The following is an 18,915-nucleotide window of genomic DNA, read 5'->3' on the forward strand; positions in this document are numbered from 1 at the left end:
CCTCCATCCTGTTCTGGCACAAGGGTACATTAGGGCCAGGTTAGCATTTATGATCACAGCAGGGGGCAGTAGTGAATAGAGTTTCTACTGAGAGAAAGTGTCTACACCGACATGACATGTTTTCTTTCAGTATTTCTGGGCAAGTTCATAAGTCTATTTTTTTCCCTCTGTGAATGCTGTGCCTCTTCTATGGGGATAAAATTGGAGTGTGATGAGTGGGTTTATATACCATACAGGAGATAGTAAGCTCTAAAAACACAAACAGATTTACAAGCACAACAACAGAATTGTGACAAAGAATTCAACATTAACTTGGTTTTCATTATTTATCCATCCTTAAATTTAAATGTGACATTCAGGTGTATAGAAATATTAACTCCAGGAATATTTCCCCACAGAAACAGAAATGTGAAATACCAATGTTAGAAATTATTCTTTTGAAGCAGTGAATGTTTCGTGAGTTCCACAATTACTTTTTCATGAATTATACTGAGGATGAGGATTATAACATCAGGCGGTCTCTCTGCTGTGTTTCATGGTCTTCTACCCCCCAGTTTGCTTGAATTGCAGCTTTCAGTGCTTCAGTGGAGCAGCGTGGCTCCACAGGGTGACATTCGCTCTGCATGCCGTTGTACTAAACGGTGGCTCCCGGGTTACTCAGCCACCGTCCAAATCCTCAATTTCTGCACCTGTTTCCAAGACAACTGACATTTAAAGGGGCGGCTCTGGTTATTGACTGTTTGCCCTTGACCAGCACTCTGCTTGCACTTGAAAACTGTTGGGTTGAATCTGTGACTGTTTCATTATTTCTCACTGAAGCTCTCTACAAACTCACTGTTCCTTCATGGCAGCTGATGCATTGCAGAAGAACAAACAACGTTAGTTAGTTGCAAACTGCATGTGAACCTGTGAAACAGAAGAAGCTCCAGTTTGCCTTGCCTCGTGCATTTTACTCCAGTAAGACATTTCCACTGAGGATGGATTTGAATTGTACTTTATGCCTAATGTGGGAAATCAGCTTATATGGGGCAAGCCGGCCACAATGGATTCAGTTAAGTAACTAGACAACAGGTTTATGTAGACACTGGCACCCCTATAGTGTAACCACCACACCACCAAATTAAAATCAAACCACCCATGACGAACGTAGTGGGGAGTTTTCTCCACTCCTCCTCTGATATTCTCCGGTGGTGCCCTCCCTCAATGCTCTTTTATGTTTACATCAAGACACAGCCTGATGTCACAATCTGGCAACCCAATGCCTCTTTCCTATTGGTGACTATGGTGAAATTATTCACTAACACATGAAAGCAGTAAAGCAAAAACAATTGCAGCACAGGTCTGGAGAAACCTGATATTTTGTAAATAACACAGAGTTAGAAAACAGAAAAAAGATGCTCTTATGCTTTAAAAAAAGGTCAATAGTAATTTTTGATATGCTGGATATTTTCAGGGAATTACAGGGAATAGGCATGAAATATTTGCCTGTACATAGGTACATAACTTGCTAACACACTATATACAGTATTTACCATGTGCCATGGGAAGTCAAAGTCAGTGAGTGGTGAGAGTCACCACTGATGTGAGTTAGATTATATTCCTCTTTAATGCTTGCCGATGACATACAGTTTTATTTACCTGTGAAGTTGATTCTAGAGCAATCTACAAATACAGTAATACCTGCTGGAAACTGCCAGATATTTGCCCCTATTTCCAGAAAAAACGCCTAAAATAACATACCCAAAATAAATCAGTAATATCTCCTCAATCATTTGGCCTAGATGCCCAAAATAAATCAGTAATATCTCCTCAATCATTTGGCCAAGATGCATTAAAATAAAAGTCTCCTTTAAAAAGGTCAGAAGTTAAGGAATACAAATCCATTGTAAATTAACATATTTATTTATTTTATATTACATTATTTACCATTACAGACTAAATGTAGATGCAATAAAGAAAAAAATAGGATATTTTAAAGAAAGCTTTATTTCAATGCAATAAACCATCAAAACCATCATAAGATAGATTATAATGCAACTGAATATCTTCTAATATACCTGGAATGCAATTGTAACTGTAAATTTGATGAAAATAAACTAAAGTACAACAGTTATCATACAATATTTTCAAAATATACCAGGCGAATGTCCATATTTTGGCAATATTTACTGTTTAAATGTTTGCTTTGCTTTTTATGTCCATACAACCACGTTCCAAATAACATAAAATTTAAATATTGATAAAAACAGTCAATATTCAACAACATTCCTGTGACCAAAAGCACTCCCATGCTTTACAGGCGTGTAGCTTGAGAACAGTACCTACAGCACAGTGATGGGGGCATCAGTCGATCCGGACTGAGCAGATCTTTCATCTGATACCATGGATGTCTATGTAGCTCCTATGGGTTGGCCATCAAATGGCAAAAAAGACCATGTATTTGCAGAAAAAGGCCAGAGATGGCAGGCACAGCTCCCAGGTATATCGCGATAATTAAGATGGCGCCCGCCGAAACTCGAAAACTGCAAAAGTAAGTCAGCGATTTTGACGATTTCAATTAATAGCCCGGGCTTTTATTTGCTAAAATTACTGAATTGACCCTATCTATATTTGGGACAGGCGTCCATACGGGACAGGCCTTTAATTCCTCTTACACAAAACTGAAGTAGGCTACTATGAAACTATTTATTTATTTCAAACAGATTATTACTTACTAAATTATCCAATAATATTAAATACAGGTCATTCATTTGATCTAGCTCCAACAGATGGCTTATGCGCTTTTATTTTGAAGGCAGCAACATAACGAAAACAACAACAAGGTGCAGAATGGGAGAAGTGTGGCAAACCAAGAGCGATGGACTTCATAAGTTGGATTAATTTTTATGAAAAGCTGTTTTGATTCTTTTGATTGATGGACCATTTCCATTCCATTCTTTGCTTAGTCTACTTAACTTGCTGACAGTACCAATGAAAAGAACTGAAATGATTCATCGATTAAAATAGATTAATTCAATTACTAAAAAGCACTGACGCAAAGAATTTGCGTTAATCCATATAACTATATAGCACACTGTTTCACACGGACATTACTGCCGCACATCGCTCTTACGCTGTATGAACACGACGTGATTATGATGGCGCTGTTTGCAAAGTGGAGGAAGAGAGAGAAAATAGCGAGGGACGAAGAAGAAAGTGTTCAAATTATGGGATTGTTTCAAGTTAAAAGAAAACAACAACTCTGTAATGTTACGGTCTGTCCACCGTAAAACAAAAGTTATGTCGCCTACCGCAACAGCATGACGGCACCTTATCAGAAAGCACCTGGTGTTATGCCAGCGGACCACAGACAAGGTAACAGCAACATCAACTTAGTACCTTAACTGAAATCATGATTGATTGTTGAGTTGAAGGCTAGCCAGTAAGCCATAGTCCTCAGCTGAAAATGTACACATGTGCTTTTGTTGTTCTCCTGGTTTGAGTTTGGGTTGTAATGTCACAGTCATGAGTTAACTGGGTATTGGGGAGCTGCACCTTAGTATAACTTGTATAGCACTCAGGTGATGTTTGTGTTGGTAAAGCAGTTGTCTGGTTGCTGGTCTGTTGATGTTGTTGGTCTGATGTTTGCTGTATGACACGCTATGAATTTCCTGAAAGGACTAATAAATATCTGTTGAGTGGAGAAGCTTCAAGTACTAAAATCGATGTTAGCTGCAGACCTAGAAAGAACCACGAAACAGGCCTTCAAGGGGAATTATCCATTTCAACTCATAGAATTACATTCTTTTTCACTCTATCAAGGGAATCGAATACAGCGGTTATGCTTGTAACAAGAACAAAGAGAAGAGACCATTTCTTTTTAATTTTAGTTCTTTCCATAGAGGCAACGTTGGCTTTTGAAATGTTATTAAATAGATTAGATAGATACTGTAGATTGGACCCAATTTATTTTCTGAACTTTTAACTTACTGTGAAATGTCTGCCGGTAAAGGTATTTTCTGTGTTTCAAAACTGCATTAATTCAGATGATTCAGAGATATACACTGCTCAAAAAAATAAAGGGAACACTAAAATAACACATCCTAGATCTGAGTGAATGAAATAATCTCATTAAATACTCCTTTCTTTACATAGTTGAATGAGCTGACAACAAAATCACACAAAAATTATCAATGGAAATCAAATTGATCAACCCATGGAGGCCTGGATTTGGAGTCGCACTCAAAATCAAAGTGGAAAACCACACTACAGGCCGATCCAACTTTGATGTAATGTCCTTTAAAACAAGTCAAAATGAGGCTCAATAGTGTGTGTGGCCTCCACGTTCCTGTATGACCTCCCTACAACGCCTGGGCATGCTCCTGATGAGGTGGCGGATGGTCTCCTGAGGGATCTCCTCCCAGACCTGGACTAAAGCATCCGCCAACTCCTGGACAGTCTGCAGTGCAACGTGGCGTTGGTGGAGTGAGACATGATGTCCCAGATGTGCTCAATTGGATTCAGTTCTGGGGAACGGGCGGGTCAGTCCATAGCATTAATGCATTCCTCTTGCAGGAACTGCTGACACACTCCAGCCACATGAGGTCTAGCATTTACTTGCATTAGGAGGAACCCAGGGCCAACCGCACCAGCATATGGTCTCACAAGGGGTCTGAGGATCTCATTTCGGTACCTAATGGCAGTCAGGCTACCTCTGGCGAGCACATGTAGGGCTGTGCAGCCCCCTAAAGAAATGCCACCCCACACCATTACTGACCCACCGGCAAACCGGTCATTCTGGAGGATGTTGCAGGCAGCAGAACGTTCTCCACGGTGTCTCCAGACTCTGTCATGTCTGTCACGTGCTCAGTGTGAACCTGCTTTCATCTGTGAAGAGCACAGGGCGCCAGTGGCGAATTTGCCAATCTTGGTGTTCTCTGGCAAATGCCAAACGTCCTGCACAGTGTTGGGCTGTAAGCACAACTCCCACCTGTGGACGTCGGGCCCTCATACCACCCTCATGGAGTCTGTTTCTGACCGTTTGAGCAGACACATGCACATTTGTGGCCTGCTGGAGGTCATTTTGCAGGGCTCTGGCAGTGCTCTTCCTGCTCCTCCTTGCACAAAGGCGGAGGTAGCGGTCCTGGGTTGTTGCCCTCCTACGGCCTCCTCTACGTCTCCTGATGTACTGGCCTGTCTCCTGGTACAGACACAGCAAACCTTCTTGCCACAGCTCGCATTGATGTGCCATCCTGGATGAGCTGCACTACCTGAGCCACTTGTGTGGGTTGTAGACTCCGTCTCATGCTACCACTAGAGTGAAAGCACCGCCAGCATTCAAAAGTGACCAAAACATCAGCCAGGAAGCATAGGAACTGAGAAGTGGTCTGTGGTCACCAAATGCAGAACCACTCCTTTATTGGGGGTGTCTTGCTAATTGCCTATAATTTCCACCTGTTTTGTTCCATTTTCACAACAGCATGTAAAATTGATTGTCAATCAGTGTTGCTTCCTAAGTGGACAGTTTGATTTCACAGGAGTGTGATTGACTTGGAGTTACACTGTGTTGTTTAAGTGTTCCCTTTATTTTTTTGAGCAGTGTATTTACTTGCTATTATTTCATTAACCCTGTACCTTTATTCTATCATGCTTTACAAAGAAATATCTTAGAGAAAATGACAATGTGATTGAAAGACAGGTTTATCCAAAATTACTGCTATATCACTTGGTCAAACTCATGGTTTTTACTTCCTCTACAGATTTATTCAGTGTTCACAGTCGGGGCAGCACACTGCTATATGGATCTCACTGTAACACACCCAAAATAAACAGAAAGCGCCAATTTACTCTTAGCTGTTACAAAACTGATTTACAAATGTCCAATTACAGCAAGCATAAGTTAATTAGACTGAAGACTTACAGCTGTATAAAAATTTGTCCCGGAGTTGTTGCAAAGAGACGTTATTGGATTAGTCAGTTAATTCTGTCAGTTAAATCAATCTGTGAATTGTTGAGTTTTGTGGATGTTTTGTGAGTTGTTCAAACTAATGAGACAGTTACAATGTCAAAACATGAAGATAAATAAATGAAGATGACAGATCATATAAGCAGCTTTGCTGTATCTACAATTTTATTGGTTTGGCGTCAGTAACAGGTTGTTTTATGTGGGTATTTTCCTTGTGATGAGCCAAAATGTGTATATATATATCTATATATAAATATAGTCTGCAAGAACAAGATTTTCCAGAAGTTTCATGTCAGAGGGATTTGTCCATTCAAGACGACGCTCTTTACAAAATGTCATGTACTGTTAAAATGTCCAAATCTCCTTGTGATGCCATATGACATGCCTTTAAAGGTCATGCATACAATGTGTGAATTAAAGACAGCTGAAATCTTGTCAGACAGCTACAAGACAGACAAATAGAGCAAAAGAAAGGACACTTGATGCATATTCACTCCAACGTACCTCCCCTAACAAGGGCTTTCAAGGTCACCAGGATGAAAAAGCAAAACCATAATTTTGAAGTCCCACTTTTTCCTCTCCCTGACCAACGCCACCCTTACTCCTCATCTCTTTGTGTTTTTTTCCCTCTTTCTCTTTCTGTCTCTTTCACTCTACTCTCCCTGTGTCGTCTCCGTGATCGGGCGGCAGACAGCGTGTAAGTGCTCTAACCCAGAGAAGTCTCCAGGAGCTCTTGTGATTGGCTGTGCTCTGCAGCACAGTTCACAATCGATTAAGGCACGGTGAGCTCCCGTTAACAGCTTTTCTCTGCTGCTCCTGTGGCTTTGATACTGTCACACAAACTGCAACTTTGCCCTTAACCCTTCAACCGCTGTCCTCTCTCTTTCTCTTTCACCCTCTCTCTCTCTCTTTACACTTTTGCTTTCATTTCCCCAGACTCCCTCACTCTATATCTCTCAAAGACATTTCTTACAACTCTCACTCTGGGCTTGTGCTACTCTCCCTTTTTTTTTGGAGTTCTTACTCTTAAGTCACTTAGAGCCTCTTCTCCCCTCGCTCACCTTTTTCCTGTCATCTTACATTTCAGTCAGTCTTCTGTCCTCGGGGAGAAGGAGCAAAAGACCGAGAGGATGTTCTTTATAGCAATCATGCAATAAGTTGCCAAACATAATGGATGATGTTTTGCATAATACTGGATGACTTGAGCCTTGATACATAGGTGTGCCTGTTTATCTGTATGAAAGGGTGTTTTAGTGTGGGAATAGTGAAGCTAACCACTCACAGCCCCACAGCACAGTATGAATTACGTTCATTTTCGATGATCACAATTTATGTCTAGCGCACATTTCATGTGTTTGCAAGAGGCAAAAGGCATGGTAAGAAGAGAGATGGAGTTCTTGTTGGAGTTTAATGTTTTCTTCTGTTTAATATGGGAAAAAGTATTGATTTCAGTGTGTAAATAAACATAAATGTCTCAACATCATGTTTAAATTCTAGAAAATATCAATTCACCCTTATATAGGCCTATGATTATGATATATAATTCCATGTTTGTGTCAAAAGTGGACATTTAAAAAGAAAAGCTAAAGATGTGACCTCTCTTTCAGTGATAGCTATTGTCTTGTGTTTGGGTGTAATTGAATTTGACAACAAGATAAATATAAGAACGTATAACAAAATCACAACCTTTACTTTCTTCTGCTCCTTGCCAGCAATTAAATCATTACTCTGTCACGGCCTTCCTGTTCTACCATGAAATCTCCGCCTACTTGGGATGAAAGGGGGGAAAAAAGCTGTTTATGTTTGAGTAGAAATGCAATTCATACAAAACTGCGACCAAACTGCGCATTTCCAGCTTTTCGTGAGGCAGTTCATGTAGCAGCCAGAAATGGAAGACAGCATTGCCTGAAGAAAATTGTGTTTTTCCCCATGGTTTTTATTGTCAAAAGGCAGTGAACCATTCTCTCAGAAACACAAAAGATGTGCAGTGAAAGAGGCCAATGGCTCGATCTGCCCAGACAGAGTGTTCTTTTCTTCTTTTTTTTTTTCTATTTTCTCTATTGTGGCTCACAAAAAAAAGCTTTAAGTGGCATTTAACGGTTCTATTTGCTGCAGACATGGCCTATAGCTACACTCTTCTATTTTCTCTCTATATATATATATACGTGAACATACCAGTAGCCCAGATATACAGTATTTATATTCTATTGTAGAGCGATTTTGTTCTGAGATTCATTCTTCATTTTGGGAACACATCTGTGATAAAACATGCTAAACTTAGACTTTTATTTTAGATATTTAAATGAGTTCAGGGAAAGATTTTGGTCTTCGTTAAAAGAAACCAACCTGGAAGGAAACAGGAAGTTAACTGTGATCTCCCTTTGCAAACTTGACCCATCCATCCAACCCGTCCAGAACAGAGCAATGAAACCTGTGGTGAGATTCAACTGTATTCTATTGCAGCCTGTTTGATGACGATGGTTCAGTATGTGGCAGTTTCATTCATTTAAATGGGTCATTTCAGTATCCCATTACAGTTTTATATCAGTTCTGTGTCTATATCACTTTACAACCTGTTGCAATGTGACCAAATAAATCCACCTTGTGCCTTATTTATGTTGTCTTGTGCATGTCTGCCTCAGTATGTGTGTTACTGTTGAATGCATCATAGAGAAAAGCTGACAGGCTCGATGCCACACTCGATGTCATCATTGCCAAGATTAGAGTATTTTCTTCACTCTCCTGCTGTGTCTCCTTGACTTGTATTTAACAGAATTGTCACATGCTTTCCTCCAAAATATGCAGACTTGAGAGGATTATAGCGAAGCAGCATGTGCGCTGTGTGAAAAGTGATGAAGATCTCCAACAATGAGTAATGCAGGGCAATCAACCTATAGGTGTCTGATGTGTGTCCAAAGCCCTCTGGGTGGTGTAGTTTGTACTGCTCTCTCCAATGGTATCGCCGCTAACTGCTCTCGATGGCACGTGCCACATGTAATGGAGGAATGGGGATGCAGACATGACCTCCCCGGCTCATCGTGTTTTTTTGGAGATGGATCTTGTTGGGACCTTGCCGGTGTATGGTGTCCCCTGCCTGGCTCCTCTCTTCTCAGAGCTGTAATCACAGCAGACTGCATGTCACAGCGCCCTGCTCTAATTGGCCTGTCACTCTCCGTGCGCTGGAGGGGGGAGGGGCTGGCCTTTGTGGGGCTGCCATGGCGACTGGGCCATTTAATGAGAACGAGCACGCTGTGACTAATGACATCCCTGAGCCCATCGGATATACTGCAAATGGACAATTTGCTGCATCACTCACACACTTGAGCAACAGTACACAAACATAAAGGCACACACCTCAGCGTAGTCAAACCTCATTGAATAGAAGACAGTTTTCACCATGAATCAATACATGACAAGTGGACCTCAGTATTAATGCTAAATCTATCATCTATTCTCATACACTTTTAAGCATTATAGTTTTATCCAATAAGGCTACTGCTAATGTTATATGGAGATATTAACCACAGCTTAAGATAAGCATTGACTATTAAGTGGGCCATTGGTCAGGAGACGTAAGGCATATCATCCATAACAGGAATATAGATTTCATGTGAGCCGTGATAACACAGTCAACCATGTTTGCAGGAGAGAGAGAAAAGAGACATTTACACGATCATCTTCTATCTCTTCACATCATCCTGTTTATTGGTCCATTAGTGACCAAGTGACAGCATGAAATGCATGTATATCTATCAAGTATATCACTTTCTGAGTTGGACCTGCCATATTTTCTCGCTGTGAAGGTAATGACCTGCCTAAAGAAACAGCCATTCACAAGGTTTAAGGTCATGATGCAGTCAAGTTTATAAGGCTAAACACAATTCAGGGACCTGTATTGGCGCCCTCCTGATTTTTTTCTTGCTGTGGATAGTTAGAGACTCTATTACTGATTGGTGAAGCTACAGAGTTCCTTAGTAAATACACTGATAAACAAGGCTAGAAGTGAACATGAGACATTTCAAAGTACCATGTACCTAATGCCAACACTTTTCATGATTTTGATTCTGAAGTACCACATACTAACAATAACAACCAGTTTTTAAAGTAAAAAATAATATTATTTTATAGGACTGGTAGATAGGACCCAAGTGCAGATAGAAGACAGAGGGCAGGCAGATACAGAAATACAGTCAACTGTAGAAAACAAACTAAGCATTATAGACAGAATAACAGAAACTACACATCTCACATCTCAAGGCACCTTGGTCCTTCCTGGTGATCTCAACAGACCACTACGACCTGTAAGGTGAGGGTCACATAAGCGATGGAGAGCTGCCAGGCCTGGTGGAGATCTGCAATCTACTGAGTGCACTCTTCAAGTTTAGGAAAAACTCATAAAACAACATTATCAAGCCCAGTGCTTGAAGTGGGCCGGAACGCACTGCTGTTCTATCCATTTTTGCTACCTATGGAGATGTGCTACTTAGCGGTTCTGCGCATACGTATGACCCACAAGCGTGGTCTGTTTCCACGCCCATAGATATGTGCAACCTTGCAGTTGGGCATGCCGTCGAGGCAGTGGCTGATCGTCAGTAATATAATAAAAAAATCATTATTAGTCTATCAGAACAGCGACCCCTGATATCTTAAATAAAGATGGCATAATATATCAGAATACACTACCCCTGAAATGATGTTATAATCAAAAAACAGAGGATGTCATAATTCTGTGAGAGTTATACCTTTATGGGAATGGAAAAGGGAACACATAAGGTAGCATTTTTCGAAGGGGCAGAGCGACTCGATGGACTCTGCTATCGATTTGCGCTATGGTAGCATTTTTCGACAAATATCGTCAGAACACCGGTACTCTCCTCTCCCCTCTCCATATCTGGGCGCTACGTGACGCTCACCTTTTCCTGTTCTCCCTGCCTGCTAAACTCTGTCGGCGGAGAGAGATGAGGGAGAAGAGAAGCTCGGGTGCCTCTCAAGCAGCCGTGTGCTGAATGTAGCTCGTCAATGTCACTTGTCGTGAACCGACCAATCACAGCCTGGATCGTGCGGGACATTTAAAAGTATCGACAGATAGGTGTCATTTACACTGGGGACGCTGGGGACAGGTCAGAATCTGAATGTCTCCATCACTTTTTGAAAGCTTTTGTTAAAAATGTTCTGATAAACACATAGACTGTATATAAAAAAGAAAAACAGCAACAACAAATGTTGAATAACAAATGAAACAATGCACAATAGGGAAACATGCAATGCAACTGAAACAGAAGAAACAAATGTGCATTGTCCAAAAGCTGATTACTGAATTATATTCCATTATATTTTTAAATTTTGAATTCACGTGTCACCTTAATTTTGTTTCCCTTCATTTAAATAAAGACATCCCCCATAAATTGGTGCAGAAAATGTGTTCAGAAAGCAGGAAATTAAGTGGTTAATGCGCAAAGTCGTTAATGTTATAATATTTACTAGTTTCATCTTGTGGTTGAGGATAGTGAGGGGGGATGGGGGGAGTACTGGCACTTATTTTTTTCCACTTCAAGCACTGGTCAAGCCCACAGTCAGTGTGGATAACATTGTAATAGCTCACACAGTAAACGTGCTAATAGTAGTGCTGGCATTATACTTTTGTATTGATAATTTATTAGTAATGGATCACACTGCATGTATGTAAAGCGTCCCTACAGAAAAATATCCCCTCAGCTCTGCAGTGCTTTTACTGTCTTTCAGCTCATTGTTTTGTTTTTTTCTCTGTTCACTGTCATCGCACTCATTAACTTAAAAAGTGTTAGTGTTGTTTTCACAGATTTTCTTTCATTTACTTGTTTACCCAAAACATTTATTGCAGGTTTAAGTAATTTGAGGTCCAAGCCTGAGTGGGCTGGGATCCGCGAATGCAAGGCATCGTGGTTCCCAGTACCGGCGGAGCTGGGAACCCTATTGGAATCGTTATCGTTATTTTATTTGTTTTTCTTCTACGTTTTCGCCTAATTCCGATACTGCAGCCTAGACGGTAATAGCTACGGATGCGAAACTCACAAGGTATGTTCAGGCCCATGAGACGACGGCATGCGAAAAGATTTATTCAATTCTACCTCTAGGGGGCGCTACAAGCAAGGTCCAAAATTTTGCACTTTGAAATCACTGTAAGTCACACACAGGAAGGCGGATATCAAGAACCTTATATCCACACGTTCTTTTTTTTTGCTACATCGCAAAAACTGAAAAACCTATTTTAATTAACTCCTCCGAAGCTGCAAGTCTGAGCGACACCAATTATACGGCAACAAATATTTGCAAAAAATGCTTTAAACAGGAAGTGAGGTCATATCTTCGCTTTGGAATGGCCGATCGACACAAAATTTGGAGCAATAATGTGGGACGCCCCCCTGAGGGTCTGTGTAAAATTTGGTGCAACTAGCCCCTAGGTGGCGCTATTTAACCCCCAAATATTGTTCCTCAATACCCACAAGTCACATTGACATGAAACTTCAGCCGAATTGTTCAGCATGGTCCCCTCACAACAGTCACCAACGTTGACCCAAATATGCCCATAGGTGGCATATCCCATTGACTTACATGCATTTTATATCTCCATAAGCACAAGTCCGATTGATACCAAATGGAGCAATTGTTCCCCATGGGGCCCCGATGACACCTGAAATATTTGGTGCAATTCGGCCAAAAGGTGGCGCTATAATCAAAGCTCAAATACTGTCGGAGAATCCCATTCATTTCAATAGGATTTTCAACCAAAGGACATTTTGCCTCAAAACTACACCCCAGTATATCGCACATTCATAAACTTCATGTCTAGGTGTTTGGGGATTACCGCCGATTCCTATGGTATAGGACACGCCTCTGTGCGATGACGTTTTCCTTTTGCTAAATCGTGAAAACTGAAAAATCTATTTTAATTAACTCTTCCGAAGTCGTAAGTCCAATCGCCACCAAACTTGGCACAGACCATCTCTGGACCAAGCCGATAAAAATTTGTAGAGGGAATTTTGATGGATTGAATTTTGAAATTTTTGCGAAAACGCACAAAAATGGATGTCATCTGATATCTGAGGTTGACAATGGCCAATCTACACCCAACTCAGAGACCTTATCTGCCACGCCCTCCCGACGGGCTGTGTGAAATTTGGTGTCAATCGGCCTCTAGGTGGAGCTACTAAGCGTATATCAAATAACACTCCCATAGACATCCGTTCATTTTTTATCTCCGTAAGTCCCTTTCTTTTATAACTCTGGTCATTTATTGTCCACGGGCCCCCCGAGCCACGGCGGGGCGCCCCGGGTAGACTCGCACGGCCTCCGCGGGGTGCCTGGTGCTGGGGGGCTTGGACCCTGCTTACAGCTGCTTGCAGTTCAAGTTACATTTTGTTTCTCGTGAGCAACATGAAGTGTGGCAATTGAGGGTGCTAATGGACTGGATCAAGCAAAGAATGGGAGAAACAGCAGCCAAATCACAACATAGGTAAAACAACTGGAAATGTCTTGCCGTTTATACGGTGTGGTCATTGTAATTCTTTGTGAGGCTATAGCGCCGTCCCACTTGCCAAGGTTCAGACCTTTGAACCATTCCACCGAGTTGACGGTTCTGTTTGATATCAGGCTATGAGTTACAGTACACTATTGGGCACTATGGACAGGTTTACTGGGAAATATAAAGAAAGGGACACTGCTGTTATCTCACTGTGCACAGTTAGACTCATTACCATTAATTAGTGCCCTGGTGAGGCACCGTATCCAGAGTTCACATGCTTGCAAAATCAAAACATGAATTGAAATGCCAGAGAAAATCTGGCCCTCGCTACAATCCCCAGTTAATCAGCAGTGATAATGTTTTGCTAAACTATAATCTCGTCTGTGAATATTAATAAGGGCTCTAAGGGACCTCAGCCGAGTGATGAGGGAGTGCTGGTGGCTGGTCTGAAAAATGGCCCCACCGTTGAGACAGATTGTTAAACCACTCAGCTCTCACTTTGGCTGTCTTTGTTTCCCTCAGTGGCTCTTCAGTTTGAAAGCAGTACGTGGCTGTGTTTCAGTAATAGCAGAGAGTTTTTGTCAACAAACCGCCATTTTGCATGCAACACCCACTCAAATACACACACACACGAATGAACACAAAAGCATGCAATGCATGAGATTAGGGAGTGTACATCTCTGCTTAGTGAAGCCTTTTCTTCTTGCACGTTTGAGTGTCCCAGGATGATTAGGAGTGATATCTCTGAAGGGCATCAGGAATGTTTACAGCCCATGTAGCCTTTGAGAATCGATAATGACACGAAGACCCTGGGCAGGTTAATGGTGTGTGAAGAGACTGTTATGTATAAAATCCAGATTGTTGCTTGTAGAAATGGTGCATGCATCACAGCAGAGTATTGAAGTCTGACTGCTGTGGCTGGTCCAAACCTGACCTGTGACCCTCATCAAGATACACGTCAAATAAGGAGAATCAATCATGGAGACAGTGTATGGCCATTACAGGCCAAATGAGATGACCAACGCAGTCAGCCCTGTGGGTCTGCCTTGATTTAACAACATATTATAAACACATTGATGGCAGTGGCAGATGAGTGTGGATGCGTTTTGAAAGCACCGTCTCGGGTTAGGTAATCATAACAATAAACCATTATGGAAAAAGGGTAAAGGCACCCTCAGATCTGCACCGAGGGGCAAATACAGCCTGCTTCTTGTGACTAACCAACTATGGTGTGGTTTCTTGCGGGGGCATCCCCGGCTGATGGTACATGCAACCCCATGAAGGTGAAATTTATTGGTATGGATTTAGTGCTACTACTGATGCACTGAATCAGTGTGACCAAGCAGGCGGGCAGAGGGAAATGGGGCTGTTCTGAGAGTTATATGCGGTCACACACTCAATTTACCCCTGCAAACGTAGTTAGGGAGCGAGCATGCATGGAGCCATACACATGCTGTGGGGTGGCACGTATGTACGCTGACCTGCATGCACCTATAAACACACTCACTCCACATTAGTTAACAGAATTAAGGACATTAAACCAAGACAAAAATTCACTCCAATTTCTAATTTTGCAATCAATTGAATACATTTCAGGTGATGACATGAAATATTTCACTACTCTGAAAGGCGCATACACGTGTTCAAAAACCTTAAAAAGAGCATTTTCAAATTAATCCATCCATTACTGATTAAAATATAGGCATCAGTTTGCTTGTGTCATTAATTTCCAGTAAGAACAAATACTCCTCATGCATATTAAAACCGCAACTCTACGCCAGCCCACCATATAATTGACCGTGTTACAGCCGGCAGCCTCGCAGACAGACAGCGGAGAACTGGGTTGCCATGCTGTTGTGTTTGATCTGGATGACTGTGTTGAAACCTCTTAATGCCAGTTTATATAAAATATTCATCTTCATTTCGCAGGCCATGAATCATCAAGGTGTTTCTGGCCCTCCGCCCCCGCTCCTGTCCTGTGGCGAAGCAGACAGCTGTTTGAAATTAGACACCAGATTGTGTTACTTAAACCGCTAGCAGGAGTAATGCTGATCGCTCCCTAACCAAGCAAGCAATCTGTTAGTGTGCTGAATCGTGGGAATGTGATCATGAGTGTGCTCTTGTAGTATTTAAAGCCTGGCCTCCCTCCCAAACCAAGACATTTAAAACATACATACAGTGATGTTACTGTATTACACTGGAAAGAATAAACACGCTAAATAATTAAACTGACATTTTATACACATCAAAGTTGTGACTTTTTTTTGCAGCGGTCTTAGGCAAATGTGGTGAAAAACACTAATAAAGAACCGAACCAATAACAGTAGTAGTATTGATAAAATCTTAACGATACCCATCACACTACAGTTTGTCAATAAACAGAATTTAATGGGAACCCACTAAAATGACCACCTGTGGGTGGGGGCTCACTACATCGAAAACCTATCATCACTGAAGCTGTCGAGAAACCTTTCGTCCTGCAACCAGTCCTCTACCGGGCCAGGAGGATGGTATGCAATAACCTGAGCCAGTCCTGACCTCCTTACAGGCTGCCTATATTTCACCTGGGTCTGTGTGACTTGCTAAAGACATCTGCACTAGGTCTGTGCAAGTACTGCCTGAGACTGAATGGGGATCAACAGTGCTTGTACTGGCTGAGGCTGCTTGTATTTCACCTGTGTCTGTGTGACTTGCTAAAGACATCTGGACTGCATCTGAGCTAGTACTGTATTATAACAATACTTGCTAGATATCAATTTATAAGCTGCATTGGGCCCATACAAACTGGCACCCCCAGGTTTCCTTTAATGTGTTTTCAAATGTTATATACTATTTATTCCATGACATGACAGAATTTGTGATGGTAATTATTTACTGATAGATGTGCATCCATATTGCCCAGTCAAAAATGAAATAGTCACCAGTCAATGTCAGTCCATTGCTTTCCATCTTGCAGATTTGTAAAACCTGACTAAACCTAGACTGAACAAGCTACCAAGACTCAGATAGAACAAGAGATGTGTTGCCCAGCTGGGTTAGTAAGACAGACAGACTAGAGAGATTTATTGCAGCTAAAACATTTGCTGACATCAGACTTTGAGGGGAGAACACACCTTTACCTGACTGCGGTTCCCACAATTCACTCTCATTGAGTTTTAGTTTTCTCTTTTCGTGCCCAGAAGAATAGTTTCCTCTTTATCATCTCATCAAAGTTCTAAACATCGACACTTGCTATGACCTTTGACATGAGAGTGAGGCATGACACTGCTTAATATGCAGGGCCCTACGCAACATGCATCCGGCTCTGGCAGGATCTTTAACGACCTAGGCTGCAGCACTTCAGGCTGCAGATTCCTCCACTACTGCTTCTTCTGCAATAGAGCCAGTGCCAGAACAACTTGTCCTCATAATCTAACCAAGCACAGTGCGTGTAAGTATCTCAGCACCCCCATTAGTGCATTCGCCACTGCCTTGAAGAACCACATTGCCAGTTTGTTAGCTTCCTCATACAACGTTGTACACACAGCTTCCACCCAGATTTGCAAGCTATGCCAGATTCCTCCTACACATGCCACAACATACAGTCAGCCATCACTGATTCCAACACTGTTGATAAAACTCCTGGTTAGGGAAGTCCACCTTCGCAATCCACCTTTCCCCACATTTAGAATCAGTCTGATTGGCGTTGCCACCAGGAAATATTCTGGGAACGGCTCCACTGTCCCAAGCAGCACAGACTTTAATGCAAAATAAAACAATCAATCGCTATCCCTCATACACACTGCAGGGCAAGGAACTTGGTAATCTAAGGCAGACATCAGATGGGCGCATGCTACTGTGCAGTCTGTCTAACCTCAGGGTGTAATATAGGGTGTAAAATATTTGACTCTTTATCCGAAGCACTCTGCTGAATTTTGACAAATAATTAAAACTGTGTTGTGTTCTGGCTATGACACAGTTTTGTTCTGTTCTCTGTGCAGCATTAAATCACACTAGAGGTGCGTTTCAGGAGCGGAGTGTTTTGCCTGCCAAACATTGGTGACTTGTTCTTTGTTTTTGTGTGCTGCTAGGCTCTCTGCAACCTGGTTTTGTTTCATCCTCTGCACGGCTTCATATCCCACAGGGAGCATTTCAGAAGCAGAGAAATTTCCCTGCCTGATTTTCGATCAGGAGTCTGCACAGGGTATTTTATTTTGGACATTGACCAGATTCCTGCCTGGTTCATCTGCCCTGTGCAGCTTGACGCGGCTTCAGCGGAGCAGAGCAGAGAGCCGCTCCTGGGATGCTTCTGAAACATGCTGCGGCGCATCTGGTGGAATCACAAGCATTGTCTAGAATGGCCGCAATCAGCTTTGACAGCCACGTGACACAGCCGTGCCCTGTGGAATCCAGCCGTTTGAATCCGCATTCTTCGGCTTTCTGCACTGCTCACTTTTTTACTGCTTCTGAACTCAACTACCATCCATCTCAACATGCAACCATGCCTGACATTTCCATTCATTCCGTCGACACTCTCATCTACCACTTTAAAATACTCACTTGTCCTCTCCAGCGTACCTCACTTACATCCGCAAAAATCTGAACGACATCAGAAATGCTTGCATGTACCTTTCCATCTGAAGTTCTTTCAGGGGTTCTTTACATCTACCTATAAAGAGACGGCTCCCCCAGTCTCAACTCCCACCAGTTCCCACCTGTCTCCTGCTGGAGTGTCTGCTGGACAACAATTCGCAAACCTGATTTCTTATCCCCCACCCTTCTTCCCCTTAACCCTTCATCCATCACTCCTCGACCCTCATCACTCTCCCCTATCCCTACATCCCGCATTCCTCCCATCTCTCTTTCATCATCTCGGCTCGCCTGCATAGCATGCAATAAACTATTCTTAATTTATATCTTGGCTAATCTATAGCTGGCATAGTCTTTGTAAGTGAAACAAGTAAGATTACTCTACAGTCGTGCTGGCAGCTCTGTGAGGCTGCACTTAGGCTAAGGTGACCAGTTTTCTGAAATGAAAACTGGGGACATTTTTGTTTGGTGGTCAGTATGTCATTAAAAAATATAATGTTATTATATATGAAATACAAACGGTTGGCATTTTCGGTTTCATAATCTGTCAAACATAACTCTTCTGAAAGTCATTTTGAGGCAGAGACCAGCTTTCAGTCAATAAGTAGAGGCTGCAGTCAGTTTCTGGCAAGTGGAATACTGCATTTTATGTGTTGTTTTGGCCATTTAAAGGTATTTTAAGAGGTAAAACGTACTAGGTGAGTTATAATCTATCAAATATAACCCTCATGAATATAATGAAGTCATTTCAGGGCAGAATCTACCTTTCAGTCAATAAGCAGAGACTGCAATCAGGTTTCTGGCAAGTAGAATACTGCATGTTATGTGTTGTTTGTTGAGAGGTAAAAAGTACTAGGTGAGTTATAATCTGTCAAATATAACCCTCATGAATATAATCAAG

This window comes from Micropterus salmoides, unplaced genomic scaffold (assembly GCF_014851395.1).
Source record: "Micropterus salmoides isolate LMB-PRFRI ecotype aquatic unplaced genomic scaffold, ASM1485139v1 Ms_hic_scaffold_4, whole genome shotgun sequence".
NCBI classification, from domain to species: domain Eukaryota; kingdom Metazoa; phylum Chordata; class Actinopteri; order Centrarchiformes; family Centrarchidae; genus Micropterus; species Micropterus salmoides.